Source organism: Macaca thibetana, chromosome 12 (assembly GCF_024542745.1).
Source record: "Macaca thibetana thibetana isolate TM-01 chromosome 12, ASM2454274v1, whole genome shotgun sequence".
Lineage (NCBI taxonomy): Eukaryota > Metazoa > Chordata > Mammalia > Primates > Cercopithecidae > Macaca > Macaca thibetana.
In genome coordinates this window covers 107,025,227-107,044,442 of record NC_065589.1, presented here as the reverse complement: position 1 = coordinate 107,044,442, position 19,216 = coordinate 107,025,227, and the positions used below count along the sequence as shown (strand labels likewise).

The following is a 19,216-nucleotide window of genomic DNA, read 5'->3' as shown; positions in this document are numbered from 1 at the left end:
CACGCACTTTAATAAACAGATCTTTGGGACAACATGTTTACAACGTGCCTTTTACAACTGATGCCCTTAAAGCATCATTCATTTCTGACAAGTCAGCCAGGTTGGCCTGTTACCTTTCAAACTACTAGGTTTTCATAATACTTCTATAAATGAATGTACTCCCAACTGGCTATTACTTCTGAGAAAACTAGGAAGTGATCTGAAAAAGATGATAATTTATGATAATACAAGGCAAGACCAATTGTTCCTCTTTGGATTAACAGTTCAGAGTTGAACTGAAGTCCAGAGACTTGAATTTCTAATCACTATTATCCCCTGCAATGTTAAAACTTCCTCGGCCAATTTTGCCATTGATAGAACTTTCATTTAATAACTATTAGACTGCATTTCCTAAGAAACATTAACTGAAATATATTATTCAACCATTTTACATAAGAATATAACAAACTTAAATTCTTATTTCAGTTTTTTTGGGTTTTAATTATCATGGATACATAATAATTATACTTATGTATGGAGTCATGTGATATTTTGACCTGCATAAGGCTTCTTATGCTGATGGACCATATTGGCAGGAGTGATTATCGTGAAGAGCTAGAATTGCTGCCACACAGCAAGGATAGCAAGGAGAATGTCTTGAACCAAAGCATACGATTGGTAATGACCAAATCAGGGTAACTGGGATATCCATCACTTCAAGCACTTGTTATTTCTTTGTGTTAGGAACATTCTAACTCCCCTCTTTTGGCTAGTTTGAGACACGTGACAAATTAATGCTAACTATTGTCACTCTGTGATGGTACTACACACCTTATTCCTTCTATCTAAAACTTAAATTCTAATAATATGTATTAACAGCTATGTTCTGATTTTATACTGATGAGTCTAAGATGCTTTCAAAGATATTTTTATATTAAGTCAACATATGTATAAATTAGAACTAATGACATCTTTCTATCAAAAACTGAAATTCTAATAATATGTATTAACAGGTATGTTCTGATTTTATATTGATGGTTCTAACACACTTTCAAAAATATTTTCATATTAAGTCAACATATGTATAAATTAGAATTAATGACATAATTACAAAAATGGTAAGATCAAGGTTTACATAAACAAGACTTATTTAAGAATTTTATGGGCTGGGCGTGGTGGCTCAGGCCTGTAATCCCAGCATTTTGGGAGGCCGAGGTGAGCGGATCACCTGAGGTCAGGAGTTTGACACCAGCCTGGCCAACATGGTGAAACCCTGTCTCTACTAAAAATACAAAAAATAACCGGGTTTGGTGGCACACACTATAATCCCAGCTACTTAGGAGGCTGAGGCAGGAGAATCAGTTGAACCTGGGAGGCAAGAGGTTGCAGTGAGCCCAGATTGCGCCATTGTACTCCAGCCTGGGCAACAAGAGCTAAACTCTGTTTCAAATAAAAACAAATTTAAAAAAAAAAAAAAGAATTTTATGGATCAAACTGCGACCCCTAGAAATACTACCACTCTGAATTGTACATGTTACAAGTTACCCACATTTCATGTTAAACACACACACACAATTTTATGAATTTTTGTAATTGGATTTTAAAGTTATAACTTATTTTGTTACCTGTAACTTATTTATTTGTAATTGGCTGTAAGTGCATGGCCATAATTCATGCATAATTTAGAAATTCTTTTGGAGAGAAAAATCTAACCTACAAATTGTTTTCAAATGCAGTTACATTTTTATAAATATTAAATTTAACAATTAGCGTCATGTCGCTTTTTACATTTGTAGACATTGAATTAAACATTTGTTTTGATTTTGTGATTTTATTTTTGTGTTATGGAATCAATACAATTTTTTTCCAGTGGTCTCTAGCATTTCTGTAGAGTCTCGAGAAGCACTGTTCAAAGTGCCTGATGTTCATAATGACCCTGTTTAAAAAATCCTTTATAAGGAATTTTATATTTTATATTTTATAAGTCACAAAATATGATGTAAATGCATAGGACATTGAACAAGTGGTAATATTATCTTATTGTTGTGTTCTGTCTCTTGTTCCTATAAGCTAGACTATGCAAGTCCTGAAACCAAGAGTGAGAAGTTGGATTGGCTCTCCTGTGTACACTCCTGGTGATCTACCTGTAGAATTCTTACTTCTTGTCCTTTAACACTTAAACTCTGTTTGCCCTGGTTCTTGTGAGAGGGACTGAAGAACTTCCTGCAGGGGACACAGTAAAGGTACTAGTAATCTATATTTCTATAAATCTGAAGCTGTGACTACTACCCAATCAGTTTAGGCATCTTATGCTGATGGACCATATCGGCAAGGGTGATGATCATGAAGAACTGGAATTGCTGCCACATAGCAAGAATAGGAAAGAATATGTCTTGAACTAAAGGAATTCCGTTGGTGTCTGTCGGAGCTTCCAAAGCCCAGTGCTAACTGTTAATGGACAAGGACAAAAAGCACAGCCCCAAATCAGTAAAGCAACTAAAGGTTCTGATTCTTTGAGCATGATGGCCTGGGTTCACCATAGTGTTGGCTGACGGGGAGGGAAAGCTAAAACATGTGATGCAGAAAGAAGATGAAAAATATCAGATTTGGCTTTAGGATCAGCTGCATCAGCAGGGACTAGGATCTCTGCCATGGAAGCTTGGGTTTGAAGGTTTTGATAGAGATTTCAGCTGGCCACCACCTTGAAGATTCTGTGATAGTTTGGACTTAACATAGGGTTTGAGCAAAGCTGGGCAGTGTGAGGGGTGGACTGCACTGGGCAGTTTAGGTGCCCTGCTCCATGTCATGTTGGACCACCTTTTCTCTCCTTTCCCTTCCCCTTCCCCTTCCTTCCCTTTCCCTTTTCCTTTCCCTTTCCCTTCCCCTTCCTTCCCTGTCCTTTCCCTTCTTTCTCTTTTCTTTTCTGTTTTCTTTCTTCCTTTCTTCTTCCCTTCCCCTTTTTCCCTTTCCCTCCCCTTTTTCCCCTCTTTCCCTCCCCTCCCCTCTCCCCTCCCCCTCCCCTCCCCTCCCCTCTCCCCTCCCCCTCCCCTCTCCCCTCCCCTCCCCTCCCCCCTCCCCTCCCCTCTCTCCCCTCCCCTCCCCCCTCCCCTCCCCTCCCCTCTCCTTTCCTTTTCAGAAGGTATCTCACTCTGTTGCCTAGGCTAGGGTGCATGGCACAATAATGGTTCACTGCAACCTCCACCTCCCAGGCTCAAGCAATCCTCCCACCTCAGCCTCTGGAGTAGCTGGAACCACCGGTGTGTACCACCACGCCCAGCTAAATTTTGTATTTTGTATTATTATTATTTTTTTTTTGTACAGACAGGATTGTGCCATGCTTTCCAGGCTGGTCTCAAACTCCTGGGCTCAAGTGATACACCTGCCTCAGCCTCCCAAAGTGCTGGGACTATAGGCATGAGCTACCGTGCCCAGACTTGGCCCACCTTTTTAATTTCAACATTGCTATAGCAACCAGCTCATGCAGATATATTCTGAGAACACCTTTCTTCAACCATTCCTCACTTCTCTTGCTTTCTGCCCTGGGACTTCTTGGCTACTGTGATGGAAGATGTCCAGCCATTCTGATACATTAAAAAACCTGGACAGCGGTGGCTCACGCTTGTAATCCCAGCACTTTGGGAGGCTGAGGCAGGTGGATCACCTGAGGTCAGGAGTTCAAGGCCAGCCTGACCAAGATGGTGAAACCCTGTCTCTACTAAAAATACAAAATTAGCTGGGTATGGTGGCCTGTAATCCCAGCACTTTGGGAGGCTGAGGCGAGCGGATCACCTGAGGTCGGGAGTTTGACACCAGCCTGGCCAACATGGTAAAACCCTGTCTCTACTAAAAATACAAAAATTAGCTGGGTTTGGTGGCACATGCCTGTGATCCCAGCTACACGGGAGGCTGAGGCAGGAGAATCACTTGAACCCGGGAGGCAGAGGTTGCGGTGAGCCGAGATCGCGCCATTGCACTCCAGCCTGGGCAACAAGAGCAAAACTCTGTCTCAAAACAAAAACAAAAACAAAAACACCTGGATATTTGAAGGTATTATTACCCTTCGGGGCAACCCTAGACCAGGGATGGCAGAACCCTGTGGATAAATGCCCCTATATTGTTTTCTTCAGATGGACATATTCAAGGTGGGTTTTATACAGATCCTCAGAGGATCCCCAGGGGGACTGGCCCTCAGAAATTCATAGAGATAATCAGCTTGCAAATGAATGCCAGTATAGGCTTTCCCTTTCTCTCTGCTCTCTTCTTCCTAGTCAATCATGCCTGTTTCCTGGGATCACTTCCTAACAAAGCTACCTGTGTGCAAGTCCCTGTCTCAGGCTCTGAATTTGGTGAAACTCAGACTAAGAGAGATAAAAACTGTTCTAATTCCCTATTCTGAATATATTGGCTTTTCCCTCCTGCAAATTGTGTGTGCATGTAACATAAATTTATAACATTAATTAATATATTTATAAAATTAATCAAATTTATAGTCAAGGATTGAGAGGCTCAGTTCTCAAATCTGTGTGATCATTGAAATTGCTTGGAGATGCCCTCAAACCCACCATGGCAGAATCTCCAGGGTTTTGGTCCAGAACCTTACATTTTCTTAATATTCTATGATTCATTCTATACTAGTTGTGTTCCAGAACTACTGATAGGGATGCCCTATGCCTGTTCCAGTGACAAAGGATTAAGAACTCATGAACTCACAGATATTGTCAAGCAGGAGGAGGACGTATGGGACCCTAAACTTTCTTTAGGCAGAGACAGTCAGAGGAAAGGCAGGTGCACACAAGATTTTCAAAGGGCTGTGTGCTCTGTCAGATGCCCACAACAATTCCTGGTGTTATATGAGATGGCTGATATTTTGGTTTGGCTTGATATTAAAGACTTTGTGAAGTTGCTGGCTTGTTCCAGTTTTGAAATTGTCATGGCGTTCATTGCTTCAAAAGCGTCTTCTCTTTTCTCTGTAGATGACTATGCTCTCTTCTGCATCTGAGAGCCCTCTATTTAGTTCTAAAGACAGTCAAGTTTACAACACACGGAGAAAACAACAATCATGCTACATTTTCACTTGTTGAAGGTTCCGAGAATATAAGTTTTTAATGTGTAAATTCTATGACATTTGAAATTCTTTTTTTAAAAGATATTAGCTTAGGAATCACAAGAGATGGTCTCCCTTGATCCTGCCTTAAAGAGGCCTTCAGAGCATTTTACAGATGAGGCCATCTTCCCACTAGGCTACGGGCACAGTGCCAAGGGCCCTCAGGCTTTACGAGGTCTGTGAAAATGGTGCAGGCTGGTGCCTCCTCACTGAGTGCCTTTGTGAAAGGTGTGCCCTCTAGGCCCTTTGGGGGACCACAGTCCTGTGGTGGGTTCTCCCATTTTACATAACAAATCCACTTTGAACATTTCCACTTTTCTGAGCCTTCCATTGCTCTCCTCCATATTCTGCAAGACAGTCTGGTGCATCTCTATTGCATTTTAGTCTTATCATTGTCCCAAACTTCAAGGAGCTATCCCAGCAGTAGATGAGGACTAGTTCCAGGTGACTGCACCAGGGTGTCAAATCAGATGCATGGGACATTGCTCTGATGTCGGTAGAATTTCTCCTTATTCAGTCTCACATTGAACTTCCAAGATCCTCTCCCATGTGCTCCCTCAGTCCCTGCCAGCACACATGGGGAGCTCTGGTAGTATGAGGTTGTGTATGTGATTTCCTCCCATGGCAGGGATAGTATTTCCTCACTTGGGTTGTGCTTAAACTGACTCTAGTTTTTGGTTTGGAGTGAAGGGAGAGGCAAGGCGTTCTCGGGGAAGATAAGCATCATGGTACAAAGTACCTGCCTCAGGTGAGGTCTTCTCATTGTTTCCAGGTGAGAGGTGACTGCTTTTTCCCAGACAGGGAAAGGGAATGTTTTATTAGTTTGAAGGTGAAGAGGATTTGGAGTGTTCCAAGTTCTCAGGCTCATCTTCCCAAACATCCCCATCCTGGGTCTCTAGATCCCACTCTTTCTCTATTAGGACTCTAACTGCGGCACAGGAAAACATCGAAGCTGCGCGTTCAGTCTGTGTGACTCTGCTCCCCTTCTTATCAAATCCAGGGTCTGGATTTCGGCACAGCCTGCTCTCTGGCCATAGGAGACAAGTATTATCTCCCAGCTTCAACACTGCCAAGGAGACATTTTTACTTTCATAGGATGTCCCGAAGTTGTTAGTTGGATAACTTGAGCCTCTTTTTTTCTCTCTCTCTCTTTTTTTTTTTTTTCAAAGTATCTAAAGCCCTTAACAAAAGCTGGATAACTCCATAATTTTTAAAATTACCATTGCCTGGCTGGTCTCAGTGGCTCACACCTGTAATCCCAGCACTTTGGAAGGCCGAGGTGGGTGGACTACCTGTGGTCAGGAGTTCAAGACCAGCCTGGCCAACATGGTGAAACCCCATCTCTACTAAAAATACAAAAAATTAGCTGTGTGTGGTGGCAGGCGCCTGTAATCCCAGCTACTTTGGGAGGCTTAGGCAGGAGAATCGCTTGAACCTGGGAGGCAGAGGTTGCCGTGAGCCAAGATCATGCCATTGCACTCCAACCTGAGCAACAAGAGTGAAACTCTGCCTCAAAAAAAAAAAAAAAAAAAAAAAAAAAATACCATTGCCCGTACCATTGAAGGGCTCCCACTGCCCATAAGCAAATGCTTCTCATACCACCCATGCTTCATCCCAGTTCCACCTGTGAGAGTTTTAGTAATCACGATGCTCTTTCATGCCAGAGTTAATTAGCACCTTACTATCAGCAGTAGAGTCTTTACTGCCCTCTGATCCAATTCCAAAATCCCATCTCAAGATTCTTCTTTTGAGGCCCACTTCTGGTATTCTTTGTCTTAACCTGGGTTTTCCCCAAAAGTGTGAGCCTGAGAGAAGGGCCTGCATTCAGGTAGTTAATTTAAGGAAGTGATTCCAAAGAACAGGTGCCAAGCACTGAGGGGAGAGAGGATAATAGGCAAGGAGTGGGAGTCAATGCAAGAGGGTAGTCATTAAGTTCGTGAGCCCATCATCCCTTTGGGAGACTGTAGCTTGATCCCAGTGGGGTCCGACTGAAAAGCTGTGCAGCATGCGCCTCAGGATGGTCTGCTTGGGACACACAAGAGAGGGGTATTTACCCAAGTATCCACTTGCTTCCTTTCTCTACTAGTCAAGGGTTGCTCCATGGTGTGCTAATTCCTCATGCTTCCAAGCTTGTGCATGTTTGAAAAATGCATGGTGTCCTGTATGGTGGACAGAGATACCTGGTGCAGCTGCAGCAAAATGTTTTCAGGTTATTCCTGCAACATCTGTTCCCTGACATCAGCTGGGGTGAAAAGGTGGGCCACGATCACCTGAGGCGGGGCACGGCAGGTATCCTGTCAGGACCCAGCCAAGAACCCATCTGTTAAGTTGAAACCAGAATAGAAAACTAAAAACAAAACACACACACACCACTAATGTGCATCTTATGGATTGTATGTTACTCTCAATTAAAAAAAAAATGTATGTGTGGAGAAACATCTCATTTCATTTTCTCTCCTTTTATTCTTCTCTAAATGTTTAAACCATGGAGAAAGTAAAATACCCCTAGGAGAAAGTTGCTTGCGTATTCCAAATGAAAAATAATAATAATAGAGTGAAAAATGAAGAAAGGGAAACAAGCGAAAAAGCCAGCTGCCCAAAGGACTCAAGGGAAGAAAAATCTAACCCCGAATGATGCCTGATTTGTCTTGAAGAAGATACCCCATACCTCTGCTCCAGGCCAACGCCTCCTCAGCCCCAGCGCTTCCTCAGCCCTCAAGTCCCAGTTGATTTCTCTGTGGTTTCCAGCTGCTTCCCCCTCCCCCCACTCCGCAGGCCCGGCCCTCCCACAGTTACTGGCTCTGTCATCTGTGCCCCTGAAGCCTTTGACACAAACCTCTGTTCTAGCATCTATCAGCACAGCAGCTCTCTGTTTAACCTTCCTAATAGATCAGGGCCTCCCTGGTTTTGTTTTGTTTTGTTTTGTTTTTTTAAACCATGGGTGCTTTTTCCAGTCCTTTGTATGAGCTCAATTTCTGAGTTTCACTCATTTAGTTATTTAGCAAATGACCTTTCCGGGTCTGCTGTGTGCTGGGCACAGCGAGAGAGTGACACCATTTTATAAGACCCAGGTCCTTGCCTCAGCAGGAGGCAAAGAAATCCATTGGGCAGGCCAGAGAGGTAACTGATTAAAAGTCCCAGCTCCATTATAAAGCAGGAAATCCTAATTTCAGGTGTTAGACGGATGGTCTTGAGCTGGAAAAACCCATGGGGTGAGCTGGGGAGATAATGATTCCATCAGAGGTGAAGACACAGGGTAGCCTGTGGAGGAGGTGGGTGACCCTCAGCTAGGGACCTGAGCATACACTTCCCACCTCACACAGGCGCGTGCGCGGAGGAAACAGAGCAACTGTGACGAGCCGAGGCCAGCCTGGGTGGGGAAGAGTGGGATCCGGGGGATGGGGTGGTCAGACTGCTAAATCCGGTTGCATCCAGAAAGGATGAACTTGCTGAGGGCTCTATTAGGACAATAGTTCTGAGGACCAGAAGCAGTTTAAGCACAGTCTGCATTACCTGGCCCGACCCATGTTTCCCCTACAGCCTTTACTCCCTCCCCACCTGTTGTCCATCTCAGATCTAACTCACCCCTGGAATAAAAGTCACCATGTGGAGGTAACCGGCTGGGGCTGCCCACAAACCGGCCCTGTGAGTGCTTTGGAAAAAAACGCCTTGCCAGGAAAGAGTGATTCAGAGACCTCACGGCTTCCACTCTCAATCTCAGGTCTCAGGGCAGTTTCAGGTCTAGGTCAAGAGTTGAAACAGCCCAGAGAAACCATCCTCAGTTCCCTCAAAGTGAGGCTGCTCTGAACCTGTCTGAGGTTTCTGGTCAGGCCTGTGCAGAAGTTTGACTAGGCCTCACTTTTCCATTGGCAGCCTGTTCTGTTAATTTGGAAATTTTCATGAATTATTTTGAAAGCATCCACGACTGGGGGGAAAGAAGTGGATGCCTGATTTGTCACTTTTATTTTTTCATTATTATTGTTATTTTTTGAGACAGTGTCTAGCTCTGAAGCCGAGTCACTGTCTGGGGTAAATGCCCGAGATTCGTTGTCTCACGGCCATGGAAAACGAGGACGCAGACATACAAAGAGCGAGGTTCAGAGCAGAAGTTTAATAGGCAAAAACCCCGTTTTCATGGTAAAGGTTAAACTTCACCATGTTACCCAGGCTGGTGTCAAACTCTTGGGCTCAAGTGATCCGCTCCGCTCGGCCTCTCAAAGTGCTGGAGCTACAGACATGAGCCACTGTGCCAGGCTATCACTTGAATTTTTTTGTTTAACTGAGGTCAATTTATATGACACAATACTAAGCATTTTTTTCTTTTTTTTGGAGACGCGTCTCACTCTGTCGCCAGGCTGGAGTGCAGTGGTGTGATCTTGGCTCACTGCAACCTCTGCCTCCTGAGTTCAAGGGATTCTCCTGCCTCAGCCTCCTGAGTAGCTGGGATCACAGGCACATGCCACCATGCCCAGCTGATTTTTGTATTTTTGGTAGAGAAGGGGTTTCACCATGTTGGCCAGGATAGTCTCGATCTTTTGACCTTGTGATCTGCCTGCCTCCCAATGTGTTTGTATTATAGGCGTGAGCCACTGCACCTGGCCCAAAGCTAAGCATTCTTTTTTTTTTTTTTTTTTTTTTTGAGATGGAGCATCCTTAAGTGTACAAGGCAGTGACATTTAGTACATTCATGGTGTTGGGCAACCTGTATCTAGGTCCAAACCATTTTTGTCACCCCAGAAAGTTATCCCATATCCATCAAGCAGTCCCTGCCATTTCTCCCTCCTACAGCCCCTGGAATCACCAATCCACTTTCCATCTCTACAGATTTAATGATTCTGGATACGTCACGTAAACACATCATACAACATGTGGCCTTGTGTGTCTAGTTTCTTTCACTTAGTGTAATATTTTCAAGGTTTATCCATATTGTAGCATGGATCAGCACTTTATTTTTATTTATTTAGTTTTTTGCGACGAGTTTTGCTCTGTCGCCCAGGCTGGAGTGCAGTGGTGCTCTATTCATCCATCACTTTTATTTTTTGCCACCTCTTAATATCTTGGATGTTGAGGCATCTGAAGATGAAACTGGGTCACAGAGTCCCTTCTGTGTTCTTTGAAAAGGAAGCAACTTGTAAAGGAAGTGAGGACAACCCAAAGTGCAATTCCCTAAATTCAGCACCTTTAGGTTAAATACACATTTAGCTGGTTAGGAAAGTCTTCTTCTGACTCTGCTGTGAAGGAGACAAGAGAGATCTTTGATGTATTTAAGTATTTTCTTGCTTAAAATAAAGCACTGAACTTGAATTCCCTAAGTAGGTCTCTCTTCTCTGATTAGACAGTTTTCTTAATGCTCTAAAGTCGACTTTTTGGTCGACTTTAGAAATACGTAGAAATACGATGAAATACGTATTTAGAAATACGTAGAAATACGATGGGTGAGTTCAGTTCTCCAAATCTTGAAGTATAAATACAGCAGGGCTCGAACAATGAGATGAGAGACAGACACCTGCCCATGGGGCCTGGTGTTTGGGTTTGGCTTGTCTCCACCCATGAGGTTCAGCCTCCACTTTATCACCAGCCCATCATTTGTGCTCACAGAGCTAGGGTCCAATCAAGACAAGAGAGCTCCTTTTTCTCTGACCTCTTTCCTTACCCAGCCACAAATTACAACAGAGGAGATGAGATGAAGAAGAGGAAACTCAACGAAAGGGATGAATGTAAACGGTGTGTTTGCCGCCCAGTGACAAGAAAGCGGTGTGAGAAAGCCAAATTGATGTATGGTTAGACCTGGCTGGGAGCGGGGAAAGCTCTGTTTCCTTGTGGGGGACTCACGGTGTCAACCTGCTAATGCTGAGGGACCAGTCAGGGCAAGCGCCCCTTTGACTTTATTCCCAGAGGATGGACTCCTGGATATCCAAGCTGAATTTCACTAGCAGATTTCTCTAAAATTTTCCCCAGAGTCCATTTACCTGAATTAGAGTACTTACAGTGAAGCTGGGGTCTGAACCTGTTAATTACATGCGATTGGTGGAAACAGCAGCTTTATGGGGCTATGGCAGAATTGGTGGGTGGATTTCTCCATTCTGAAAATAACTCTGGGTTTAATCTAGTAATCCTCTCTCTTAGCTTTGAGCTCCCGTTGGGGTCTTAGCCTTTTTCTGGGACAGCCTATAAGCTTCCAGCATTGCTTTGTTTATCCCCAACCTCATACTGAAGTGGTAGAAAAAAGGGAAAACAAGAAGCAGGAAACTCGAATTTTAGATCCAGTTCTTGCCCTGGGCAAGTCATTACCATCTCAGTGCTGTGATCTCTAAAATGAAACAGGGAGGGGAGACATTTGCCCAGGTGTGTTCTGTATATACCAACTTCTGTGTGTCATTGTTTGAAGGATGACCTGGGGGAGCTTTGGTACCCCTCTTTCCAGCCTGCTGATTGCTTGCATAGAGGAGACCTCAGAAAAAGAAATGCAGATAAGTCAGGAAGTGTCAGGCCTGAGGGCATGGCTTACACACACACACGGCATGAATTTCCCTAGTGTTCTGCATTTAGAATACGATCAATTTTCACATTAAAAATCACAGTCAAAAGGAACAAAAGGTTAATTGTTGTGGTTGTTTTTTGTTTTTTGAGACGGAGTCTCGCTTTGTCACCCAGGCTGGAGTGCAGTGGTGCAATCTCAGCTCACTGCTCACCGCAACCTCCGCCTCCCAGGTTCAAGCGATTCTCCTGCCTCAGCCTCCCGCGTAGCTGGGACTACAGGCGTCCACCACCACGCCTGGCTAATTTTTTGTATTTTTAGTAGAGACAGGGTTTAACTCTGTTAGCCGGGATGGTCTCAATCTCCTGACCTCGTGATCCACCTGCCTCGGCCTCCCAAAGTGCTGGGATTACAGGCGTGAGCCACTGCACCCGGCCCAGAAAAGTTAATTTTTGCTCTTTATTGTTTTTGTTGTTAGTTACCGTCAGTTGTTAGTTGTGCTCCACCACTCCTCCACCCCCACCCTTGGCAAATAGTATAATGACAACAAAGAAGGAAGTTCACTTTTATTTCACGCAATAGACCAAAGGTAAATGGTCCAGGGCCTGAGGGGTGACTCTGCCCTTGTCCACATCCAGCTTCCACCTCTGGTCTAGGATGGCTGCCGTAGGTCTAGTCAACATCCAAGCAACAAGGAAGGAAAGTTGCAGCAGGAGAATAGGGTCTGGAGGTAGGGAGCATAAGGCCGATTCACATTGAAGTTCTAGAACTAAATCCAATGGAAACACTTCAATGATGACAGGAAATATCCTCTCCATTTACATAGGGCATACACTGAGTAAAAGACTTTGTAACTTTACTTCATCCCCTTCATTTACATAGGGCATACACCAAGTAACCAATGAAAACCTTTAGAGGGTATTTAAACCCCAGAGAACTCTGTAATTCCAGAGAATTCAGCGCCTAATGATTGGACCACTCCCACCCTGTGGAGTATACTTTCGTTTTCAATACATCTCTGCTTTTGTTGCTTTATTCTTTCTTGCTTTGTGCATTTTGTCCAATTCTTTGTTCAAGATGCCAAGAACCTGGACGCCTTCAACTGCTAACAAAATGGCAGGAGGACACTCACACCTTCCTTAGTAGGGTATGACCTGGAAGTGGCACATATTCTACTCATGTTTCATTACAAGATTTAGTCACATGGCCACATATTAAGCTGCAGAAAGCCCACAAAGTGTTGTCTGTAGGTTGGCTATGTGCCTAATTAAGATTCAGGGATTTGTTTTAGAGATGGGGAGAGTGACTATTGGTGGACCATGCTATTCTCTGCCAGTAGGCTCATTATTTTCCAAAATGACTTGTGTCAAAGTTCAGTGCCACTAAAATTGCATGGTCATGACAGTTTAACAAGTGTTTATTAGGGATCTTTTATTGTGTAAAACCTCCAGACACCATGGGAATGTTGATATGGAATATGCAGGCAACGGTTAGCACACAAGAAACCAATATAGACAGGGGTTAACTTAAATGCTGACCTTCATCGTTCATACCCCACATGTTTTGGAAAGGATCAGCAAAATCTGGAGTATGCGGGAATTTCCCTGGAGGAGGTGACTCCGGGTGGAATCTGCAGGATGATGTTTCTCACCAACTCCTGTATCTGCTCATAGGGTCAGGGGTCACTAAAGGAAGTCCTCACTTGACCCTCAGTGCCATTCTAACCAACTTTTTAACCCTTTCACTGTATCTTTCCACTGTCAACATTGCAAAATGGTAGGGTTTTGAAACATACTTCCTCTTCCTTTTCACTTCATCTGTAGGGACGTATGAATGAGTGGAGTAAAGCACTCAGAAGAGCGGCAGGAAAAGAGGATTCATGTATGCCAGAGGAGCTGCAGGCTCTCGATAGGTTGAGAAAATGCAGGTCTTCCAGCTGCTGAGGGTGTATGCTTCCACCACGCCTCATAGCACCCCCTGAAAAAGTGGGGTCTCTAAAGTTCTATTAACAGGCCCAGTTACTAAACACTTTTAACCAGAAAATACTCCCTCTGGGTCCTTTTCCTTTACATTCCATGAGTTGGAGAAGGGAAGGAATTAGTGGAGTAGTTGAATAAATGGCTGAATGAAATGATACCAGTTGATGGTGTAAGACCCTACAAGCAGCAAAAGTCTTGACTATAAAAGATACTTTGTTAAAACTGGGAAGAAGATATTCATTTTTGGCCCCCGCTCCCCGGATTTTCATCTCGTAGCCAATCTCCACATTCCTCCAAAACGTGTCCTGTTTGGCAGGATCTCATGCTCTACTTTCTTGTTCTACATTTTCTGGAGTCTAAGCCTACCTTCTCTTCTCTCATTCTTCATTCCTCTATCCACCCATCTATCCTGTCATCTACCCATCCAATCATCCATTTGTGAGAAATGAAATTTAAAAGCTGTTGGAACCCCAAAAAACACTGAGAGATGTGACTGTGATTTGAGTCACATACAGTTGCTACTTTTGTTTCTCAGATTATAGATTAACTATTTTTCTTATATTTCTTGTTCTCTATCATGGCTAGAGGCAATTAAATGACCTCAAGAACAAAAACCTCCTGCCTTCTAAATTGATGACCATTGTTACAGACTAACTTCCCCTGTGTTGTGTTGCTTTGCTTAGACAAGATGACAGACAGCCCATGACTATTACACCCTCTGTAAAAGGTGACAAATGCACCCTTTACAAAAAGAAACACTGCCTATAACCAATCAAGTGGCTGTAACTATGTGCCAACTTTGTATGAAAAATGCTGTAATCCTGCTAAAAGCTCCTCTGTTTCTGCCTATATAAATGAAACCATAACTTCTGTATTTTAAACTCTGACTCCATTCCTTTGGAATTGGTGTTTCCGGGTAGGCCATCCTCAAACTGCAGTTGAATAAACTCTCTTGAAAATTGGGGTTCCAGCTGGGCGTGGTGGCTCAAGCCTGTAATCCCAGCACTTTGGGAGGCTGAGGCGGGTGGATCACCTGAGGTCAGGAGTTTGAGATCAGCCTGACCAACATGGTGAAGCCCCATCTCTACTAAAAATACAAAAATTAGCCAGGCATGGTGGCAGGTGCCTGTAATCCCAGCTACTTGGGAGGCTGAGGCAGGAGAATCGCTTGAACCTGGGAGGTGGAGGTTGCAGTGAGCCGAAATCACGGCATTGTACTCCATCCTGGGCGACAAGAGCGAAACTCCGTCTCAAAAAAAAAAAAAAAAAAAAAAAGAGAAGAGAAAGTTTGGGTTCTAACAGCTTTTAAATTTTATTTTTCACAAATGGACGGTTCTGACTCTAAATTATTTTATCATATTTTATTATAGGTTGACACATCCATCCATCGTCTCTTCCATCTATCCATCATCCATCCAACCAAACATACAGGTAAACTAATGTAAACCACAGTGTTATTGGCTTCAAAAATCTTAACATTACATTGTTCCCAGTTGAGAGAATTTCTGGCATAATAACAGACAAAAGGGGTAGATATTGAGGGAGAACATACAGTGGGTTTAACTATCTTATGTTCTCTACTTGATCAATAGCTGGTTAACTTAAATCTGTTATGCCAGGATAAAAGCAAATTTGAAGATGGTTTTGCTCAGTCCACAGTCACTTCCGCCTGGTTGCTATCATTATAGAATGTGAAATAAACTGCAGCTGTGGCCACAAAGTCCCTTTTGCTGAGGCTGGGAAGGTCCAGGTTGCAGCAGATGTGGAGGCCTCTGCCAGGCACCTGCCCTGGTCTCGCTGCTGACCTCCTTGCAGGGTTTCGGTGGTAGGGCTCCTCCTGTGGTCAGGTCACTGGGATTTCGAGTACGATCTGTCCTGTCATCACTTTCACTTTGATTAGCTTCATTCTGAAGAACTTTCGACAGCATTCACATGGGTCAGCATGACAAAACCAGTTCCTCTGTAGAGGACTGATTTAATCTTTTTGTACAGAGGCTGATCTTGGGAGAAAATACACTCCTGTTTATGTCAAACATACAGGACGCATCAGCCCACAGCCACGCTCAATGCTTCCTGGGTTTTCTTGGTGGGGGCCCCTCTGCATCGCTGGGACAGTGAGTGAAGAGATTGGCCCTGATGCATCAGTCCCTGCTGGGCTTGGTGCCATTGTCTCCGGGTGTAATCAAACAATCTGTATCTTAGTGGGACATCCTGCTTGCTCTGTGTGACTCAGAGCTCTCAGGCAGCTGGTTGAATCTTTGTTTATAGCAGTGCCACCCACTCACTCCACACCCCCGACTCCCTATAAACCACTCCACAGGTGGCCAGACTTCTGGTGCAAATAAAAGTTTGTCAACTGTTGCTCCCTTTCTCCTGTCTTCCTCTTCTTCTTCTTCTTTTTTTTTTTAAAACTTATCTAAACAATTAAGCTGTGGGGAGTTCATTAATAAAAGGTTTCTTTTACAAAATTATTGGCACCCTGCAAGGTGCTTTGGAGGAGAGTGGGAAGATCAATATTACCTAGAGTAAAATAGCAGGGCAGATATTACTCAAGGGAAATTGGTTCTTAATAAGAGAGAGAATATAGATTTCCACCCGGGCAGTCAGTTTGAATATGATGAAACAGTGTGTTAGAGTCGGCGATCTGGTAATTATTTGAGAAGTCTTAGAGACTATAAATGTGTATGTGTGTGTTTTAAAAGAACAAACCAAAAAACTTCTCAGCCAAAGCTTTTCAGAAATAAAAAGCAAGTATGTCCACAGATGACCAGAACCCTATGTGAATCCATTAAATGACAAAAGTGCAGAGCATTGAATTAATTTCTGTATGGATCTAAAACCACAGAAATGGTGGATGACTGCCTGTGTTTGCCTCGGGGAGGAAGGCAGACAACAGGGTGAAAATGCAGGCTTCTAGATGCAACGGCTAATGAGAAGCCATTCCTCTTCTTTAAGCCTGGGTCTTTTACTTGTCTCTTGGAAGCTTCATGAACATGTGAAAATGGGCGGAAAGCACAGTGGAATGGTACTGAGAGCAGACCAATTTAATGGGGTGCAGGTTACTCTCTATCCTTGTCATGTGAGCCAATTAACCTTCCGGTTGGCTGGTGAAATGCAACTAGCAGTTAATTGGACCATTGTTGGAAACAGTGCAGAGGCCTTAGTACCATTTGCAAATTGCTGAGATAGGAATCTCTGGATGACTCCTGGGTTGAGGGCAAACCAGTTCAGCTGCAGCTATGGTGGAACCTTGGCTCTTAGGCCCAAGGAATTTCCAGGGGACCCCTGGAAGTCCCAGTGCATTGCAGTCTTAGCACATGGCTATACTGCAGAGTAATGCCATCACTGGGCACTGTGAATGCAAGACTAGAGAATTAACAGCCACTCCTCAGGTGAAGGACCAGGTGCAGGGTCGACTCTTTCTGGATGTCATAGTCAGAAAGAGTGCGGCCATCTTCCAGCTGCTTGCCTGCAAAGATGAGCCTCTGCTGGTTGGGGCTGGGGGTAGGGGGTGCCTTCTTTATCCTGGATCTTGGCCTTCACATTTTTGATGGTGCCACTGGGCTCCACTTCCAGGGTGATGGTCTTGCCAATCAGGGTCTTCACAAAGATCTGCATACTACCCCTCCGACACAGGACAAGGTGCAGGGTCGACTCTTTCTGGATGTTATAGTCAGAAAGAATGCGGTCATCTTCCACCTGCTTGACTGCAAGGATGAGCGTCTGCTGCTCGGGGAGAATGCCTTCCTTATCCTGGATCTTGGCCTTCACATTTTTGATGGTGTCACTGGGCTCCACCTCAAGGGCAATGGTCTTGCAGGTAAGGCTCTTCACGAAGATCTGCATTTTGACCTGTTAGCGGATATGAAGATGCTGCAAAACACCAATCGTGTCCAGCCACAGGGACACCACCACACACTCGCCCAACAAAGCCAGTCGCCCTTACCACTGAGCTATTTCTATGTGGGTTCTTCCCTTGGCCCTCAGGCTGGGATAAATCCCTGTCTTCATGCAAAGTCAGAGACATGATTAGATACAAGATCTACAATATTTGTGGATAAAAACCAAACAGTTGCTTAAGAAAACTACAACTATTTTTTTTTGCTGACACCAGAGTGAAATTTCCCCCATTTATCTCCCATCAGCCTTTGGTAGGAGCACAAAAGCTACCTGCTAGGCACATTGCAGCACCATGCTCATGACACCAGCCCTCGTTCATTCATTCCTTGACTCATTTATATTCAAACTCTGTCCTCATTTGCTGCTTTGCTGCTAGTTCTGGCTCCAAGCACTTCTTTTTTTTTTTTTTTTTTTTTTTTTTTTTTTTGAGACAAAGTCTCACTGTCACCCAGGCTGGAGTGCAGTGGTGCGATCTCAGCTAAGTGCAACCTCTGCCTCCTGGGTTCAAGCGATTCTCCTGTGTCAGCCTCCCGAATAACTGGGAGTGAGCCACCACACCCAGCTAATTTTTGTATTTTTAGTAGAGACAGAGCCATGTTAGCCAGGCTGGTCTTGAACTCCTAACCTCGGGTGATCCACCCGCCTTGGCTTCCCTAAGTGCTGGGATTACAGGCGTGAGTCATCGCATCTGGCCTCCAAGCACTTCTTATTCTGTCCCCGACTTAGATGCCCATGCCTGACTCCCATCCAATCAAAGTTGAAAATGTCCTGATTTGTTTTCTGGTGTTTTGACAATCAGTGTGCTTGTTTTTTTTTTTTTTTTTGTTTTTTTTTTTTTTTGAGACGGGGTCTTGCTCTGTCGCCCAGGCTGGAGTGCAGTGGTGCAATTTCGGCTCACTGCGAGCTCTGCCTCCCAGGTTCTTGCCATTCTCCTGCCTCAGCCTCCTGAGTAGCTGGGAATTTGAGACAGACTCTTGCTCTTGTCGCATAGGCTGGAGTGTAATGGCATGATCTCGTCTCATTGCAACCTCTGCCTCCTGGATTCAACCAATTCTCCTGCTTCAGCATCCCAAGCAGCTGGGATTACAGGTGCCTGCCACCATGCCTGGCTAATTTTTGTATTTTTAGTAGAGACAGGGTTTCACCATGTTGACCAGGCTGGTCTCGAACTCCTGACTTTGTGATCCGCTCGCCTTGGCCTCCCAAGCTTTTGCACTTTTTGATACATTCTTTGGCTCTGCCTTCTCCTCTGAACTCAGGGTCTCTAATGTCTTCACAGTCAAGACCAGTCTCCAATGCAGCCCCTCACCTTGGATAACCCCACCTGTAACTCAGGTGGCTCATCTGCGGCTCAGTTCCCTCAGTCAGAATAAGCGACGAGCCTCATCTCCACCTCCTCCCGGGATTCACGTACCACCTATCCTCTGAGCCTCTTCTAGTGTCTCAACTGTGCCAGGGTCAGGAAGATTTTTCTTGTAGTGACCTAAATGTTTCTTCCAATGGATGAGTCAGTTACTTCCTCCTGTTTCTTCACAAGGGCAGTGGAGAATGTAGAACGCTGCAGAGGGGTATACTGGGCATTGGCGTGTTAATGCTGAGGTGGGCAGGTCCCTCTCTGCTGCTTGGCAACTCTGCATTCTTCCTCCTGAAAAGGAATAGCTCCCACCCTAGTGTAACCCTCCAGATGCCCTCTGAGGACCTCCATGGTATGGAAGGTGCTGGCAAAGTTGACTTAGGTCTGGTTTTCACTGCCAACCCCCTCATGTCATTGAAAAT

At 44.4% G+C, this 19,216-nt stretch overlaps 1 protein-coding gene and 1 pseudogene across 2 annotated transcripts in view; both read right to left on the bottom strand.

Moving 5' to 3' along the window:
* Window positions 1–19,216, bottom strand: part of DARS1 (aspartyl-tRNA synthetase 1) — a 1,211,452-nt gene that overhangs the window by 421,921 nt on the left and 770,315 nt on the right. The gene's annotated exons all lie outside the window — the stretch shown is intronic.
* LOC126932255 (polyubiquitin-like) lies at window positions 16,915–17,479 on the bottom strand (annotated as a pseudogene). The gene has a single exon (XR_007718147.1). The product of XR_007718147.1 is annotated as a polyubiquitin-like (transcript).